General features: G+C 39.2%; 1 long non-coding RNA gene across 2 annotated transcripts in view; it reads left to right on the top strand.

The window, feature by feature from the left end:
- LOC118174397 overlaps positions 1 to 19,189 on the top strand; it is a 236,408-nt gene that overhangs the window by 30,219 nt on the left and 187,000 nt on the right. The window lies entirely within an intron of this gene.

Genomic DNA, 19,189 nt, shown 5'->3' with positions numbered 1-19,189 from the left:
GGGGATGTAAAGAAATCAGAGGGATGGCTGGGAGTGTGCGCCCCTTCCAGTGTGTGTGTGGCGGACCTTGAGGATGGGCATCGGCAATGGGGAATGAGAAATTTGAATGGTTTGGGGATGCTGCTGAGGCCTTGGTGAAATTTCAGCACTGGAGCAGTGGAAAGGAAGAAGTCACCTCACTTGCTTTTTCTGTCTGAGAGGACTTCCGTGAACCTCACTTCAGTAAAGTAGAGGAGAGTTTCTGGTACCAGAATACCTGCAATCGTTACCACATGAAATAGTTTGCTAATTGAAACCACTGGTTTTTATTCACTAATGCATTTCTTCACATTCTAGAAAAAATATTTATTTTCAAATTGTAAATAAGTGCTTGAAAGCTTTCTGCTTAGTATTTTGATGGAATTTATCTGAATGCTTGCTGGTCTTGATCCAGGCGCTGGCAGATATGTCCTCTGTTTTGTTATTAGCCAGCCAAATTCAGGAGAAGATTTGCCTGCTCCTCTAAAGCTCCTTTTTTTGTGTTTAGAAAAACAGGTGGATTGCTCACCTGGGAGTAGCCACAGATAGTGCTAATACAGGCTTGTATTACAGTACTAATACACTACTACAGGCTTGCAGATGCATTGGGATTTGTAGAAGCACAGCGTCCGAGACAGGCTGCTGTAGTCAGTGGTCTCCATTCCCCTCCTCCGCAAAATATCATAAATATCTACATCCTGAGAACAAGAGAGAGGAATAAAACAAAGGATTTCCATGTGAAATAATAAATTTATTGGAGGTATGTGTGAAGCTTTGGGGCTCCAGGGGGCCCATTGCTACCCACAAGCCTTAAGGAAGAAAAAAAAATGCAATCTGTGGGTGTCAGGGCACTGAATAACATGAGCAAGTTCTGCTGCACCTCGGACTTCCTTTTGGCACTGCTTTGCACCTCCATATTTGCCTTCGTTTTGCAAACAGTGTAGTTGAAATTGTGTGACTCTTGTGTGCGTGTGCCACTGGCCATGTCACTGCCAAGGAAGGCTGGTGCACTGACCTAGCAGTGTTAAAAAGGAGAAATAATGGATTTGTTTAATAGATGTTGAAGCCCAAACCCAAATGTAGGACAGATAGATGAAATTTTGTTTTTTTAAGTACGGACGGGTACTTTTTTGAATTATGCTTCAATAAAGCATTTAAGGATAGTTATGAATAATAAGTAATTTTATGCTGAATGACTGCACAGCATAGAACTGCTCCCTCCCTCTTTCTAAGTGTAAAAATTTCTTCCATTAAAGGCCATATATTCTATTCATTCCTGAGATGCAGCTTCCATCAGTGCCAGTTTATGGTCCTGGAATGCTTGCTGAAGATTAAGAAGGAAGGCATAAAAGAGACACTTATGTGTTTTTGTCTTCTAATAACTTGAATCAAATACTTTCCAAAGAAAATGTATTTTAAGTGTATTTTAAATTCCTCCTTTCACTGTAATGTCTTTTTCTAAGCAACTTGCATTTTGAAAATGTTTTCACGTTACATTAATTGAATACACAGCCTCAGAAATTGGGAGTACCTTTTCAATTGCACTGAATGCAACTGAGCATAATTTCTGATTGCATAATTTCCAACAAGAGGAAAAGAAGAGTGATTTCACAGTGAAGTCGTGATCAGTAAGGCAAGAAAACAGCAATATCAATGTCTTCCATCCATTGTACTGCATTGTACTGGAATTCCAAGAGGTTGTGAAAGAGAAATCTCAGTCTGACAGGCTAGTCCACTTCACAGTGAACTTCTTGGTTTCCCCTAAGTATAGACCTTCTTGATAGTATTTGGAGCATAACTGTGACAATGAGATAGTCATGTGAAAATACAAACTTTCATTAAGTGATTATATATCCATGTTCCTCTTTCTAAATGTTTCTCATTGTTTCTTTTTTTGTTCTGCAACACTGCAGCAGTCTTATTTCCATCTGGTTGCAGATTAGAGTTTATGTTCCCATCTGAGGTTATTCTTTCCATGAAAGACAGGTAGGAGCAGAGTATGTAGCTCAGCTGCATCTGTGAGACTCTTCTCTCTCCTTGAGATGTACGCAGAGAGCTCTGTCCAAAAGAAGTTGTTAGAACTAAGTTGGGTTGCAGTTGCTTCTATCTGCTTCACGCGAGGAGCTGTGTTGGACTGAGGTCACTATGGCCTGCAGGGATGTCCCGCTCCTGTTCTCCTTCTCGGGTATCCATCACCAGGAACAGTGCAAAAAGCATGCGTAAGTCTTTTGTGGAGATGGTGAGATGAATCTGGTCAGAGAGAGCCATGCTGGGGCTCAGAAGGGGACTCTGCTGGGACAGGAATAGAACAGCCAGCAGGAAGCCGGCCGCATCAGGGAAATTTTGCTCTCCGTATCACTGGCAAGCAAAACCCTGAATTGTGTGCTTCCTCAAAGAATGTGAAAGATAAATGATATTTCAGCAAGATAGCTATATATTTAACCAGTGTTATTGAAATGAAAAATAACCTCCAGCCTGCAATAGCTTGGTAAGAACTACTTCAGTTTCCAGTATGAGTCTCTGGGAATGACTGAGCTATTCAGAACTGTATTGACAGCATTTGCGTAGACGCGGTGGCTCCCGACATTGCAGTTTGTCAGTCCCTGCGTACGAGGGGTTTTGTTGTTGTTTAAATCTGTGATGATGTAAAATTATGAAGTGTTAGGTTTCCAAAGCTTTTATTAATGATGGGTTGTGCAAATTCATCTTTGTACAAAGGACTTTACTTTTATAATGAGAGGACAGAAAGCTAAAAGGAGATTTTCTTTTAGGTCTCTCCCCTAGTTCCATCACAGAAATTTTGTTTGCTTATCTATTTTAAATCTAACCAGCCCAAGTCCCTCAGATATTCCAGTGAGATTCTGCCATGTGAAATATAATCATTATATGATTAAGCCTCCTTTTTCATGCTTATTCACTGAAGTGTTTGATTCCTTTACATCACTATTCCTCAGCTAAGAAGTAGCAAAACCCTATCTTCTTTTTTTGTTTCATGTACTACCTAATTATTATGTCTTTTCACTTCATATTTGTGGTGAAGGAGCATCACCAACAGCAGTTTTTTAGAAGCTGCATCTGAGATGTTTCATCAGAGCTTAAGAAATGAGAAAAGGAAAATAAATAGGAGAAAATAAATCCGATTTGGTCTCATCAAAAGTATGTTTTGTTGGAAAAAGGCCACATCCTCCTTTGCGATACAAGTCTAAAATCTGAAAGCGTGGGATGACGAACTCCCAAGAAAAAGCTGCTGCTTGCACTTGTGTGGATGTTAAATACAGGAGCACAGGGACATGCCTCATAGTACTGGTTCTCATTTAAGTACTCTGCTTATGAAACATTTTTTGATCACAAAATAAAAGGTGTTATGCAATATATTATTGCTACTTCTCTCTTCTGGAATCTATGCTTGTGTTCAGCCTAATGTCATAATCCCCACAAAAACAAAATTGCCCTGTTAGCCACTGAACTAATGCGCCATAAGGCACGCACGGCAGGGCTCGTGTGCTTAGCTACCTGTTCTTTGCACAGAGTGCTTCACTTGACATGAAGTTCTGCACAGTGGCTGACTCTTTCAACATCTATTAAATTTACTTGAAATAAAGTACAGTCTCTAGTGTTTAACAATATAAAATCATACCCTAATTATTGATAATTCTTTTTATATTTATTATGCTTTATTAATAATGAGTCATTTAGTATTAATATGGCTGTTCTAAGGACTCCAGTAGTATTTCCTCTGTAATTTACTGTTCCTTAATGTATCATTATTAGAACATATTTCCCTTTAATGCTTTAGCGTTACTATAAAACTAAGGATATGGATAAAACTTAGATAAGAATTTACCTTTGCAAGTAGCTAAAGACAGACTGAAGGCTATTTCCATGTTTCAGGTCTTACTTGTTTTGCAGTATGAAAGGGGATAAATAAAGAGCAAAATCTGGCACTTCTCATATGCACCTGACACTCCTGGCATACACATGAAATCAGCAAACTGGATGCTGACCCCGGAGTGAGTCAGCACTGTAGAAATACATACAAATTAGTATAGCCATTGAATTTGCTTTACAGTTGTTATACAGTAGCTCCTAATGACAATGAAAGTTACAGTGAATTAAAAAACATGTGCATTTCCTTAGAAGTATAATGTTATTATAATCCCATATTTTGAGCATACAGTTTGTCTAATCTGTCTCACGTTGATGTCCTCTTCTCTTCCATGGCATCCACTTTATAATCTTTGTGAGGGACTGAAATAAAGTTCTGTTTTGGCTATATATGTGTTCCAGTAAACTATGACAGTCCTATATTTTGGAAGATTAACTGAAATACAGAAATGAGCATGACTTTTTCCTGCATTCAACTTGTTGGTATAATGTTGCTGCAGTTTTTCAAGCCAAATTCCCTATTGTTAAGCCCTGGGTGAGTGGCTGTGTAAGAGGAAATTAAGCCCTTCCACCTTTAAAGGTATTATTTAAAACAGGTTTTAAACCTTTACAACTATTCATAGTGCTCTTTTCACTATGTGAAGCAAAGCACTATAATTTTCTATCCTGAAAACAATGCTGCTGTCCAGAGCATTTGAGTCTTCGTGTGTCAGTAAGAGCTGTGAATATCTGGTTGCTGATGAGGTTGGTGAGCTTTGCAGCAGCTGTGGAAGTGCTGAGGATGGCTGGTGTAGGAAGCAGCAGCCCTCGTGAGAGCTGTGTGAGCAAACAGCAACCAGACATGCTCCCCACTGCAAACAAGACTAGTGAAGTATAGGAGTACGAAAACAGTGTGTGGTACAAATACATTATTGATATCCCTATGAATCATTCTTGGATATTGCTTTAAATGAAGTGGTACCAGGTATACTCTGAGTTTGCAAAGGTCAAGAGGACAAATTAATCATGCCCGGCTCAGAACCTGTTATAAGGGCCATTTTTGATACCAGGATGAATATGTGTAGGTTAGCATTAAGAAATTTAATAATGGAATTTTCCATTAATGGAAAAGATATATTTGCCCTATTATTGAGTATTGTCTGGGTATTTCCCTGACATTGTTAAGTGGCTGCATAAACTGCTGTCACTATAAATGAGATATCATTAGCTAAAAAGTATTAGGCCAGTGCTCCTAAGACCTGTTAGTAAGTGATGGCTTTGCTATGTATCATCCACAGCCATGCCTCAAAGCAGCGGGTATTTAGCATCCTGCTGTGGGGAAGAAACCTCAAGCTGCTTTTTGACCCCTGTCACTCTCTTGACCTTATCCATGCTCTTGAGCTTTAAGGTTCTCTGGGATGTGATAGCTAAGGTGCAGTCTTAAAGGTATGTCCTGTGAGAGATTTCTCAAGATGTAACAGCATATTTGTAAGTATGCTACAGTTAGGACACACGCATACACACAAAGATCTTAAAATATATTTCTAGCAGAGAAAAGTCTCACTATAGCTGACTTACCAACTGTCTATGTATCATTTGTATCTGCATGGAGTTTAGTATGAATGGTTTGCTAGACACTTACACTTTGTCAACAACCTCTACAAATGCATTTACTTTGTGTTGCACATTTCATTATAAATGGCTTACAGAACATATCTATAACCTTGATAACTCCATTTACTTTGTTACTAATGGCTCCTTGAACACTTAGAGCATAACAATAACCAAAATGCACATAAATATTTCATCGCAAATCTATTGTTACTTATTTATAACATGCTCACCAAAAGCATTACAGAATATTTATTAAACATTTATAGATTAGTTTTGCTACAACTAGTATGTGATATAAATGCATTATTCATCTCGCAGTAAGTCATTGTTGGGCATCCCTTAAAAATAAAGTGGTACCAGGAGGGTTTGGGGTCTGTAGAATTTGAAGAGATTCATTTTAATCATGTGCAATTCAGACTCTTTGTGTTTATTTTTGTTGAATAAATGAAAGAGGAAATAAGTAGAAAAACAACTCTCAGCAACGGAAGACAGAATGAAAAAATGGTTGCCTTGAAACCCTTGGACATTTAGCATGCTCTGTCTTCAGGACCTGCCAGCAATTGCACACCAAAGTCTAAGAACTGTAAACAGCGCTTCTTTTCTAATAGCTATTCTGGTGGGTTTAGATGGAATGTTTTCTGGAGCTAATAATTTGGAATGAAGGATGGTCTGTCTAGCTATATTTTTTATTTGATCTGAATTATTTTTTCTGCTAGCTTCCAGTACCACAGCATCATTCACTTACTGGAATAGCAGGCAGGACATGAACATGTGTGTTTGGGTGTGTGCAAACAGAACAAACTAATTTGGGTATGTAGATTTTTATGCTTTATCTGGTGTCTACAATCTACAGAGAGGCATAAGGATATATATGTATATATATATTCTTTGTCAACATATAGTAAAGAAATAGCTCCTATTTTACAGAGAGGGCAACCTAGGATTCTGACCCAGAAGGCATTTATATAACAGATTGATAATGCATGTGAAAAGTTGCAGTGTAAAGTTACCTGAATGTTTAAGTAATGGCAAGAATTCCTCTCAGGTCGGTTACGAGATGCTATCAATGTTTATCTAAGCTATATTACCTGATATAGTTTCCTTTAGCAGTTTGCTATTCAATAACTGTAAATAGATGGAGTAATTTAAGCTCGTACCTAGCCTTCAGGAGAGCTGGATTCCCCACAAACACTCACACCAGTTTATTGAAATGACTGTTGATATATGAAAGGCACAGTTTTAAACCTATTAAATTACTCCCTTTTTTATCCATCTATGTGTTTATTCTCAAGTAACATTTCCTCATTAAGTGTGGCTTTATATTATCTGTTATTTCTCACCTTTTATTCTAAATGATAGCCTATTTAATTAATTTTGCTCTAATATAAAGGGAGGATATAGCTGAGTGTTTCCACAAATGGGGGCGTGTAAGTAAAGAATTAGGATAATCTCTCAAACACATCTCCTCCTGGCCTTGTGATGTTTGCAGAACACATGATTTGTTGCAGATATGCTTGGGCACAATACTGTTTATTTCTTTAGGGGAAAATGTTAAGAACATCTATGAAGTGGTGGAAATACCTGTTTTTATTTGGTTCTTACGGTCTCCTCTTCAAAGTCATGTAAATACCTTGCAGTCTTGTGTTGTTGTCTCTGTTGTCTCACTGTCATACCCATACTGCGTTGAAGTCTAAGAAAAAGAAATGTGAAGGATAGAGAGAGAAGCACGGAGTGCATAGAGTGAAGGACGGATAGGAGAGTCTCCATGAAGTCAGGCCCTTTGACCAACAGATGAGTGTGTTGTGAGTTCATTTGCTTAATAATATTGATTTTGCAGTTATGGAGTTAGACTGTATTAGCTTGATGACTTACATGGAACAAGGAGCATATAGGTGGAAAGAAAAAAAACTACTTTCATGGAGGGGGAAGTTCAGTAAAAACATGCTTGGACAATTATCTGCATAGGTGCCAGGAACTCTATGGAGATGGACGTAGGGCAAAAAGTGCAGAGCCCCTTTTGTGGGTTAAGAGCATTGCTGTTTTCTGTCAGTGTGAGGACAGATTCTGGGTAATTTCTGGAGGAAAAGCCACTTCTCTTTTCCTTCCAGCTGAATTCAGGGGAACTTGTGGAGGGGAAGGAGATGCCACTGGACTACTTTTTTTGTTGTTTGTTTGTTTGTTTGTTTTTACTGTACTTTTCCCTATTATTTTCAACTATGCCAGTTTGGAGTAACTGGAAGTTATTTCTAGTTTCATATCAGGATGAGTGAGAGAGAAAGCAGGCATTACACTTCAAACTGATATTAATACTTACAGGCAAGTTGTGTGGAAAGACATTAATTTTCAATTTGAAAAAATAGCAACAGCAATAGCAATGCTGTTTATTCATCTACAGGTTGCATGGGCAGCTTTGCCCTAATATTTGGGAAAGATAAAGTGTACATGGAAAAATAATCATGAAAGTATTAATTATATTTATACTTTGCTTGTGGCTTGAGTGATAGTAATGTCAAGATAGAGACATTTAACTGAATGATCAATAACACGAGAGTGTAAGTCAAAGATTCATTATGTTTGGACTGAAATGTCCAGTTAAATCTGTAGCAATGCTAATGAGGCACCATAGGCAGACTACCTGGACATTTAACAAGTATGAGAAATGCTAGTGTTCCTTAATCAGCCTTCCAGTGAATAAGCCTTGAGTTAATATTTTCTGTTTTGCGTTTTTTCTAAGTAGCACTTTCTAAGAAATGTTTAATTTGGCTTTCGGTATTTCAAGTGTCAGTTTAAATGGTTGTATTGTGGATGTGAGAATTCAATATGAATCTAATAAAACAGTTCAGCATAATTTGTTGCAAAAAATCTATTGGTATAACAGCCACTTCTAATAGGTTTTGTTTCTTCAAAAATCAGTGAATACCATTAGATTTTTTGGCATTTTCAAATGCTCATTAGTGTCAGCCTCAGGGGTCTAGGATGGTCATTATTAAAGAATGAGCTCCCAAGAGAAAGAGGCTCTGCCAACAGAAGCCAACAAGTGACAAAAGTTCAGTAGTTGCTAGGTGAGTCACTTATTGAGGTGGTGCCTGGATAAATTAGCTTTCAAAGTCTTAAGCTGAACATGTAAAGAACACAAATGTCATGTGGCATATTCTCCAGAGGTTAAATTTAGGTTCCATAGCTCACACTGCCAATTTTAAAGAAGGGAAATGTCAGCCATCACAGAGCTGAGGCTGAGAGTTTGTTGCTTGTGCAAATTCCACTGACATTGACATTAACTGACTCTGGAAGATAAACTATGGATCTGCTTCAGCTGTCCATGATTTCATCTGTATTACTTATTAGTTCTCCAGTTTGTTCCAGCACAATACCAATTTGCTCCAGTTGACTTGACAAGCTTGTGTTTTGTGCCTCTTACTTGTCTAGAGGTAATTTATAATCCCAGCTATATCCCTATGTGATGGCACAGACAGGTATTATTTGTGCTGCTTACCAACTCTGGGAAGTTACATAATATTGAAGCAAGTACATAAACTTGTATTTTAGCGGTGTGAGATTTAGGGTGAGTGCCTGTAATGCCAGCTAAAATGTTAAGCTTCAGAACAGTCACAGATATTTTATTTTCGGAAAGAAAGCTTCAAAATCGAGACAAAGATGAAATGGAAATAAATATATTTTTTTCACTTAAAATCTAGCTCTCATTTTTATATAAATACAATGTAACTCACTGCACTGTGTTTAGATAAAAATTCTTTGGAAAACAGAAACTGTTCTGCAGACCACAGAAAAACATTTTCCTGTGAAGGTGACAAGTAAACCTCTTAATGCTGTTTTGAACTCACCCAGTGCTTGGCCCTCCTTTTCTATTTTGGGCTTTGTTCAGCTCCAGCTTGGTCAGTGGGAGATGTCACATTCAGTTATTTAGGAATCGGACTGTGCCTTGACACCTCCACCAAGTGCTGTTTTAATTGAAAGCATCCCTAGAGCTGCTTCCCATCAATGGTATTCATTTTTGTGATATTCATGGGACCAAATCATTGTAGTTGTCCTATTAAAGTAATACTAAAATAAAAGCTCTCTAGCGATCTTTTGGGGCATCCTGTGTTGAGCCCTGTGCAGGCATTCATCAGTGACACCAGGAGCAAAAGGCCTGGTGGCATGGCTGCTGTGCCAGGCCATGCGGGACTGTGCTGCCTTCTCTGCTAGAGTCTCCATCCCAGAAGTGGAGCAGGAGGGGCAACCCAGGCCGCCAATGTCGGCAGCAACTAGCTTGGTGGCATTTACACAGATCTGTGTATATTTTCTCAATTCTTCCATGCTACTGTTCTGGCTTTATGGTCATCTTATCTTCAGGGATTTGGCCTGTCTCGAGCACCAGGCCTCCACCAGGCCTTGAGCACCAGGCTCAGCTGAGGCAGTGTGCTCCTGCAGGCCCCAGATCCAGGCTTGTGTTTTGCCTGGCACACAACAATAAAACATCTAAGTGAGGAGGAACAGTCCTATAAAAAGCAAAATTCTGTAAGTCTGCTATATCTGGATACAGTTGCCTCTTCCCCTCAAGCTGAACCACACCAAAAACAATTCTAATGTAGCTTTTCATTCTCTCAGACTATCACAGATCATGGCTGCCTGCAACCCAGCAAGCAGCAAGGAAGGGAAACCTATTCCAGTATCCACAGAGGTCACCTTTTTGATAATAGCACAAAATAGATAATTAAATTAATGTAATAATTGTACCTAGCCAATTACCTATTTCCTACCTGTACCATGGTCTTAATGAGCTCAGCTAATGAACTGTAATGTAATTAATATCTGTAGAAGGTAGGAGGAGTAATAAAAAAACAGTAGTTTCCATATATGCCAGCACCCAATATATTTTATAATGGCAGGGAGAAAAAAAAAATGGTTTGAAGATTGTTGAAAGAAAAACGTTTAATTAAAGAAGGGAGGTTTTAGGCTTGGCTCTTCAGCAGAGACCTAGAATTCTGCACCTGAAAAACATCCATGCAATTAAGGAAATACTTCAGAAATGCTCATTATTGTTTTTCTGAGACCATCCTTATAAAATCTGTGAAGGAAAATGAGAATTTAAACTCAATTGCACATCTAAGCTGTTATTGAGTACTAAGTGCATCATCGTAACACGTGACCTTCACAGGCAGGATCAAAGTTTCTGATGTACTGCAAAGGCTGTTTATTTTGATTGAATTTTATCTTTTGGTTTGTGGATTATTTGGACCTGGGCAGCAAACCCTGGCTGTCCATGGGCAGTGGTGAACCCTGCTCTGAGGAACCATGTTGTGGCATGTCCTCCAGTTCCAACTATGAACAGAGCAGGTTGGGTGTTATTTCTGCAGGTGCACAGCTGTCCCAAGGCTCTAGATTTTATATCCTATGGCAGAGAACAGTGCACGTTACTGAACCTAGTGATGGAAGTTTTGTGTGGAGACTGCCCTAGTAAAGTACTAAAAAGCATAGGGAGAAAGTAAAGTAGAAGAGAATCCTGCTGTGAATTTGGGTTTGTTTTCTCTGAATTAAGTTATGGTTATGCTATTAGGGAGGCAGAGCAATAGATCTGTTAACTGTAGTATTTCAGAGCCACTGGAAAACAATTCATATTTCTACTTCAGTATCTTAAAATCCAGCACTAGTTTTAATTATTAATAGACTTCATGCTGTTATTATTTACTTGCACATATACATTAATCATTACATGGGTTTGCTAATTTTTCATTTCATTCAAAAATAAATAAATAAACTGTGACAAGATGCTGAGAGTCCTCAAGAGAATATGTTCCCCTCTGATGGGCAAGTAACATCTGCGGGCATTTTGTTGGCTTAACAGCATGTCTGTCAGAAACTTGGTGATTCAGAAAATTTACTAGCACTCACCTAATGATTAATTAGCCTTCTCTGTAAAGAATGGGGTCTCTTCATTACATGTATTGTCACCAAGAGTTTCATCTGTTTGCTGTAACATTTATGCTAGAGACTTAGTAAATGGGATTCCAGTAGTCAAGAAATGAGTTAAGGTTGTTTTTGTGAGCAGAATTCAAATTTAGCTCTAAATATTTAAGCAAGTCTCCCTGGACTTTAAACCATATGGGTCCATGTGGTACTATAGAAATGTTTTATGTGAATGAAAATACTGTAGGATACTAATTGAAATAAATTGGTTGAAAACTATTTTAGATGAAAGATAGATGTAAGAATGATTTTAACAAAAGTCATGTTTTATCTATGTAACATACACTTACTGAAGATACATCACAAATTTAAAACATTTTTCAGAGTTTTGCTTTGCAAAGCCCTCATGTAGCCTTCTGTTACATGTAGTCACTCAGTTGTCCACTGTGGACACTTGAAGGACAAGGTCAAATGGGCACCTTGGGATCTAAATCCAAATAATTACCACCTGTACAGAGGTAAGTTAACGATTTGTTCTTGTAGGTATATACATCCAAAGCTGGCATATTTCTTATGAAAATACATACTCGGTTACCATCACTTCAATTTAAAAAATGTAATGTGAGCTCAGTTAAGTCTGTGTTCACATTTCATGAGATGTCCATAGCATAATTCCTCCATCTCAGGTGGGTAGGAAGCAGATATAACTCTTGACTGTAAATTGGCAAGAGAAGTGCCAACTAACTTTAACTGATGGCAGCAGCTCAGTTCCTTCAGGCTGTAGCAAATAATGATTAAAACAATCACACCTGTTTTTCGCTCTTCTCATCCCATATGAGATGGACTGTTGCTTTCTCCCCTGAGAAACAGTAGGTTGTTATTAGTAGCTTTATGTTTCTCTTTGAAATATTCTACACACTGATAGACTATTATTTGTCATCTTAATTTCTCCCTCTCCTCTCACCCTAGAGGGAATGGAAGTGAACATTTCCCACTTACAAGTAATAACAGCTGTAGGAAGAAGAAAAATAGGTCTAAGGTAGGGTTTGGGGATTTTTGGATTTTAGTTTTTTGTTATTATCGTTCTTAGATTCAGTTATTAGAAAGCTGGAAGTCTTTATACATACCTTGTCTAAGTATATAGGTATATACAGGTTCAGTGCTATTGGTTATATTCGGGTTGCTTGTTGTAGCTGCCTCCAATTCTATTGTTCCCTTTGGTGCTTGTTACCATCACATCAACCAAGTGAGATAACACCATGTTTCTTCCCTGTGCCTACGGCTGGGGAATCGACGCACAGACAGGTGAGTGACCTGCCTGGGTTCTGCCGTAAGGAAAGACGAAACCCAGTGTGGAGGTATGATATGCAAATCAAAGACAGAACTTGCTCTACCTGGTCTTTTTGTTTATCCATGTAAATATCTACATTTCCTCTCTCTGGCTACTAGTTTGTAATTAGAAAGCATGGCCTTTACAAGAGGCTCCCTGTGGTCTGCTACACCTGGCCAGGAGATGACCTTCCCCTTGGATGGATACTGAAGAGGACACTCCGTGCCCTCAGACACCCTCTTGACTTTATGCCTACTGGTGGCATTGTTGTTATTCCCTTATCTAGACTGGGGGTACAGAGCTCTGGTAGTAGTTTGAGCCTAGAACAGCACTGAGAGGTGTCTGGGGAAAGCGGAAGCAGTTAAAGAATAGACACAAAGAAGTTGTGTTTTACCTTTCAAATCTAACATGTTTAGTTTACATTTTTTCCCCCAAAGAATGACAAATTCATTCTACGCTATAAAATTAATATTTAATATTTCCAAGAGATTTCCTGGCAAATACATTTCAGTCTTGGCATAAGTTTGTTTGCCGAAGATGTGTTTTTGTTGTTGTTGTTTTAAAATATATCCAATAAGGAAACAGAGAAATGCCATGTGACTTGTGTGTCTAATTAAAACTATTCAGCATGGCTTGAATTTATAGTTTTGATTTCTTGAAGTAATCTGCTTGTGAACAATCTAGAGGCAAGGAGTTATTCATAGAAACTGTTGAGTAAATAATTTTCAGATAATGAAAACATTCAAAAAAGTCAAGATAGTTAATTAGTGAGCAGAAGAAATTAAATTAATTGAATGAATAATTCATAATGAATTATTCACCCAGATCTATTTTACATAGTGTGGAAGGACTGAAGAAGACCCAGTGTTTGAATTAACTCTAAATGAAAAACCACATCTCTATTTCTGCTGTGTTGAGGTTATTTATTGATGTGTAAAAACTGGGTGAGCCAGTCTATTTAATCATCTTACTCTTTTTGCTCTGTAAAGTGAATCATGCTGGATTTGAGACAAACATAGATGCTTTGCTTGCAAATGTGCATTGGGGAATACGTGTTAGAGGGCTCTTTTTTTTTTCTAATATGTTCAAATTTTGTGAGAGAAGCATGATCAGAGATGAAAATGCTCTGGAAAAGCTATAAATTAGGTTTATGCCAGCATACTACTGCTTGCAGTTGACATATGTCACAGCCTTGGCCATATACTTCTGTTTAACCTCATCTCACTACTGAATAGAACTGTATCAAAAGATGGACCGTTGAAGCTGTATTTGTTTTCATGTGGTTGGGGAGGGTGATGGTTTCGTTTTGGTTTTTCAGGATTTCTTTCTTTGCTTCTTATCCTTCAGAGAGAACAATTGTAATGGCAATCAAATAATGAAACATTGGAAACCTAAATTTGTGCTGAGGGGGTTGAATGCAGCTCTGCCCTGAGACATGGTAGTCAACAAGTGATCAGAGCTCACCTGTTTGTCCTTTTTGTTTTGTTTTCCTTCCATTGTGCTATGGAAGAGAACAAAAGTTCTTATAAGAACAGCATCCCAGGACTGCATAAAAAGAAAAAGGGATTGGACAGCCATTTCCATTCCTTGAGCAGTCACAATGAGAAAACATAGCTCTTGGTTTTAGTGTGAGCGTATGCAGAGAAGTGAATATAATAGTTAGGCAGGAGCTATATCTACAACGTGTTGTGACTTCAGCTCTTGAGGAAACTGGGCTTGAGGTGGAAGAGCATCTCTCATCAGAGTGTCTCTGCTTCACATAGCAGTGATTCTTCTACTCTGAGATGAGTACCCTAGGGAAGTTAGTACTGTTGTTAGAATCTCTGTGGAGGAATAAAGTCCGAGTGATCTGTTGGCCCACATTATCTGTAGCAGGAGTGGGAGTGACTGTTTTTTTAATTATTTAATTGTTTTTGAATGAAAGTATGGCTGTGCAGGTGGATAGAGATAAAAGATAATTGCAAAGCTGAGTAATACTATACAGCATCACCTAATATTGTCATAGTCCTTTTTTTGTTCAAGTTTCTCTGTAAACTGGGAAATGTCAAATTACATATGTAAATTGCTGGAAAAACGGTGTGTATAGATATTGATAATATATGTATATAGCCATAAGAAAAGAAAGAGGATGAACATTTAGTAAAACACATACCAAACATCATTTTCTTGGGCACTTGAAACACTGGAAGGATCTGAACAGGTTACAACTGCAGTCAGAAGGGCACTTCAAAAAATGACTTTCTGTCTCGGTTAAAGGTAATTAAAAGTAGTTCTTATTTTGCCCAGAGTGGCTCACTTAATCCACAGGGTGGACAGATGCTATGCTGGAGTCACCTTTGCCATTTTTCTGCCTTTTCTCTACATCAGTTCAATTTGGTTAATCCAATGTCAGACTTCTGTCAAAGAGCACTGCTGGGCTAAATTATGGGCTTGTTTCTGTTACATTAGTAAATTTGTTCCTGACTGAGAAGTGCTGAGGTATTCTAACTAAGCTAAAGGCAACTGAAGTGCTGAGTCAGAAAATCTAGGCCAGTCGTGCCTAAAATTAGACCATAAAATGATTCTCGCTTATGTTTTACTTCTCTGTGCTTCCAAAGGCAGCTCCCAATTGCCAACATACCGAAGCTCTTAAAACCCCTCCTAGAGCTTGTTCAGTAGGAGAATCGGGTAACAGATGGGTTGTGTTATCCATTTACTTTAGGTCATCTCCAGATCAGCAGGTACTGCGTATGAACTGACTGGATGAGAAACAGGCTTTGACAACAGGTGGTTGGAAGGGATGTGGAAGGAATGAAAAATATAATTGTAACTGGTTGTGGTTAGAGAGACAAAGCAGGCTAGAATTTAAAAGAAGGTATCAAGAGGTGGTTGTGCATCACTGAACAACCATTTAGATTTGACTGCAATAGTACAGAATTTGTCATGGTGGTTTAGTTAACATGTTCAGTTTTGATGAAAAAGAAAGTGTGTTTGATCGCTCCGCAGAGAGAACAGAGTTTACATTTGGAATTGTGCAGCAGCTAATTCAGTAAGGTCATGCAGTTTATTGCCCCCCTCCACTGCAAACTTGCTGAGGGGAGCAAAATCAGAAAAGCCCATAGAACTAGAGGGAGAAAAATGATTAAGCTGTTCCAAAGAAAACCATGCATTTGCTTTATGTTCAGAACTGCAGATTCTGCTATCCTATTTTATAGGATAGTTGCATAAGATGTCATTGATAGCTCAATGGAGAGAAGAATATGCTAAATTGCACTAGATAGCACAAGACTCATGAAGGTGACGATTTCACAGCCTTTTTTCAACCCACAGCAAGATTCAAATCTTGTATTATAACATTTTAAAGAAGAATATTGTCTTTGTCACTTTTTTTAAATGGCTTGCACAGAAATGCGGAGGTCAGGAGGGGGAGCCCTGGAGATGGATTTGTCCTGCTCCCACCACACACAGCTGGAGTGATTCCACACACTGTCCTCTGGCTTCACTCCCCAGCTGGTCTGTGGACATATGTGGCTTCTCTTAGTAACAGCTGGGCCGTGGAGATTGTTAACCATGTGGACACCTGGCCTATCGCACACTGAGAACAGGCCTCTTTACTTTCTGCAAGCCATCAAACAGCTGTCAGATGGTGACAGTCGTAGGTTGTTGCCAGCCTGATCAGTTATTGGTCTGTAAAGAAATATTTTGGGATAGCCAGTCTTCTCCACTTTTCTGCATTTGTAAATATTAAGAATCCACAGAGTCTGAAAGCTGTCAGTGCTGTGACATGACGTGATATAATATTTTAGAGCCATCCTTCTCAGAAGGATGGGAAGAGTTTGTCAGGAAAGCTTCCATCACTGCTTATCAAGAGATGATTTTCAGACCTGTGCCAGGATCAGGCTGTAGATGTAAGTTTTGCAATGGTCGCCAAGGCAATTCACAAGAGGGAAGATGGCACGGGAGCTTACATCTCTCCTCCCAGTGATCAGTCATCAGCTGCGTCTGCAAAGCAAAGTGGCTGAATGCCCAGCGTGCCATTAGCAATCATATTATTAATATAATGGGACTCTTCGGTAAGTTGGTCCCAAAGGGAGGACATTGCTTCAGTTCTGCTGCCCTCACAAATTGCTGACAGCATCTGGTCCACAACAGAGAGACAGATACTGCCTGTATTTGGACCAAGCCTTTGCAAAACCAAGTGCCCAACTCAGCACTAGTGAAATCTAGATGGATCATTTCTAATACAAATAGATAAATGCCAAATTCTGTTTTTGTTTTTTTGTTTGTTTGTTTGTTTGTTTTTGTTTGTTTATTCTTGTGTGTCTCTGTGTATCTCTTCTATCTTTTTTCTTTTTTTTTTTCTTGAATCAAGTCACCAACTTGGTTTTCTGTTTTTCTTGTTTGGTTGGTTTTTGGTTGGTTGGTTTTTAAGTTTACAGCAGGACTAAACTTCAAGAATACTATTTGAGCTGAATTATTATAAAACTTGGGAAATAAATAGCTAAGCAGTATTTCATGGCTTATATCTGCCAATAGTATCATTAAGCAATTGAGGATTTCTAGCATGCTGTGAATAGAATATATCTATTTATATACTTTTATTCCTTTGTTGTTGTTCATACTACAAATGTCTTAAAAATAGTGCAAGAAAACTTGACACATTGTAAAGAAAGAGGTATATTTATTGCAGGTTTGAATTTTGCTAGGAAAGCTCAGAACTGCATGAGGCTCTCAGCTATGATAACCATCGTAGTTTTTCTTCTACCTTGATACATCTCAGAGGAATATCAGTGCTTAATATTTAATGTTCTCTTTTTGATGCTGTTGATTTTTTTTATGGTCCACACTGATATAATAGATCCTATAGATGTAAATTTCGAAGTCTGAGTGACTGGGGCAGTAGGATTACTGTGTTTTTGTGATGTGCTGTTAAATAAATAAATAATGCTGCCTTTGCTAGCCAGACCACTTATCCTCGGGGTACTCAGCCTCCCAACCTGGAAGTCTGGGACAGGGAGCAGAATAAACCCACCACGGTTCAAGTGGAGACAACTAGAGACCTGCTGCTCCACCTGGACTGTCCACCATGGGGCCAGATGGGATCCACCCAAGGGTGCTGAGGGAGTTGGCAGATGTGATTGCTGGGGCTTCTTTCTGTCAGCTATCAGTGGTCATGGTCATCGAGAGAGGTCCTGGATGACTGAAGACTTGCTACTGTGATGCCCATCTATAGGAAGGGTTGTAAGGAAGAACCAGGGAACTACAGGCCTGTCAGCCTGACAGTGGTGCCAGGAAGGGTGATGGAACAGGTCGTCTTGAATGCAATCACACAGCATATGCGGGACAACCGGGGGATCAGGCCCAGTCAGCATGGGTTTGTGAAAGGCAGGTCCTGCCTGACCAACCTCATCTCCTTCTACAACTTGGTAACCCACCTGGTAGATGAGGGAAAGGCTGTTGATGTAGTCTACTTAGACTTTAACAAGGCCTTTGACACGGTCTCCCATAGAATTCTCCTGGAGAAGCTGGCAGCCCATGGCTTGAACAGGTACACTCTTTGCTGGGTTAAAAACTGGCTGGAGGGCCGGGCCCAGAGAGTAGTGGTGACTGGAGTGAAATCCAGCTGGCAACTGGTCACCAGGGGTGTTCCACAGGAGTCAGTGTTGGGGCCCATCCTCTTTAATATCTTTGATTTGGATGAGGGAATTGAGTGCACCCTCAGTAAGTTTGCAGACAACACCAAGTTGGGGGGAAGTGTTGATCTGCAGGAGGGTAGGAAGGCCCCGCAGAGGGACCTGGACAGGATGGGTCGATGGGCAGTGGCCAGTGGGATGAGGTTCAACATGGTTAATTGTTGGGTCCTGCGCTTTGGCCACAAGAACTCCCTATCGCGCTCCAGGCCTGGGGGAGAGTGGCTCGAATGCTGTGCAGAGGAAAAAGATCTGGTGATGTTGGTCACCACTTGCCTGAGCATGAGCTGCCTGGCCCAAGCTGCCACTTCAGAAATGCATATGTTCCCTGTGGGTACTGTGTCATACTCTGTATTGGGGAAATCTCTGAGAGGATGAGATGGGAGAAGGATCTTCTTCAACATCTAGAGGGCTTCCATGGCACGACTGGAAAAAAAGAGTGACCTCTGAGCTAGGGCTGTGGGGTAGATAGGCTCTCAAACCTTTTGTTTGGCCTATCTGAAGAGAAACAGATGTGTGGTTTGTTTGTTTGTTATTAATGGTACATATTTGTTTTTCAAGAGAATTAACTTAATGTCTCCAAAAATGTGTTTAAAAACAAACTTCATTTAAAAAATCAAAACACAACTAAGAATAGAGATTTTTGATCTAAGTATCTCAGATGTTTCATGGGTCACTTCTCAATGTCTTTTGATTGCAATGGCACTCGTACTTACCTTAACCTCTCTGGAAATCAATAGTGTGAAGGCAATTAACCTGTTGTCTGCATTTATTTATCTTTAAAATC

The sequence above is a fragment of the Oxyura jamaicensis genome, chromosome 14 (genome assembly GCF_011077185.1).
Source record: "Oxyura jamaicensis isolate SHBP4307 breed ruddy duck chromosome 14, BPBGC_Ojam_1.0, whole genome shotgun sequence".
Classification (NCBI taxonomy): Eukaryota; Metazoa; Chordata; class Aves; order Anseriformes; family Anatidae; genus Oxyura; species Oxyura jamaicensis.
Note: the sequence above shows the minus strand (reverse complement) of the source record. Positions and strands in the feature narration are given on the sequence as shown.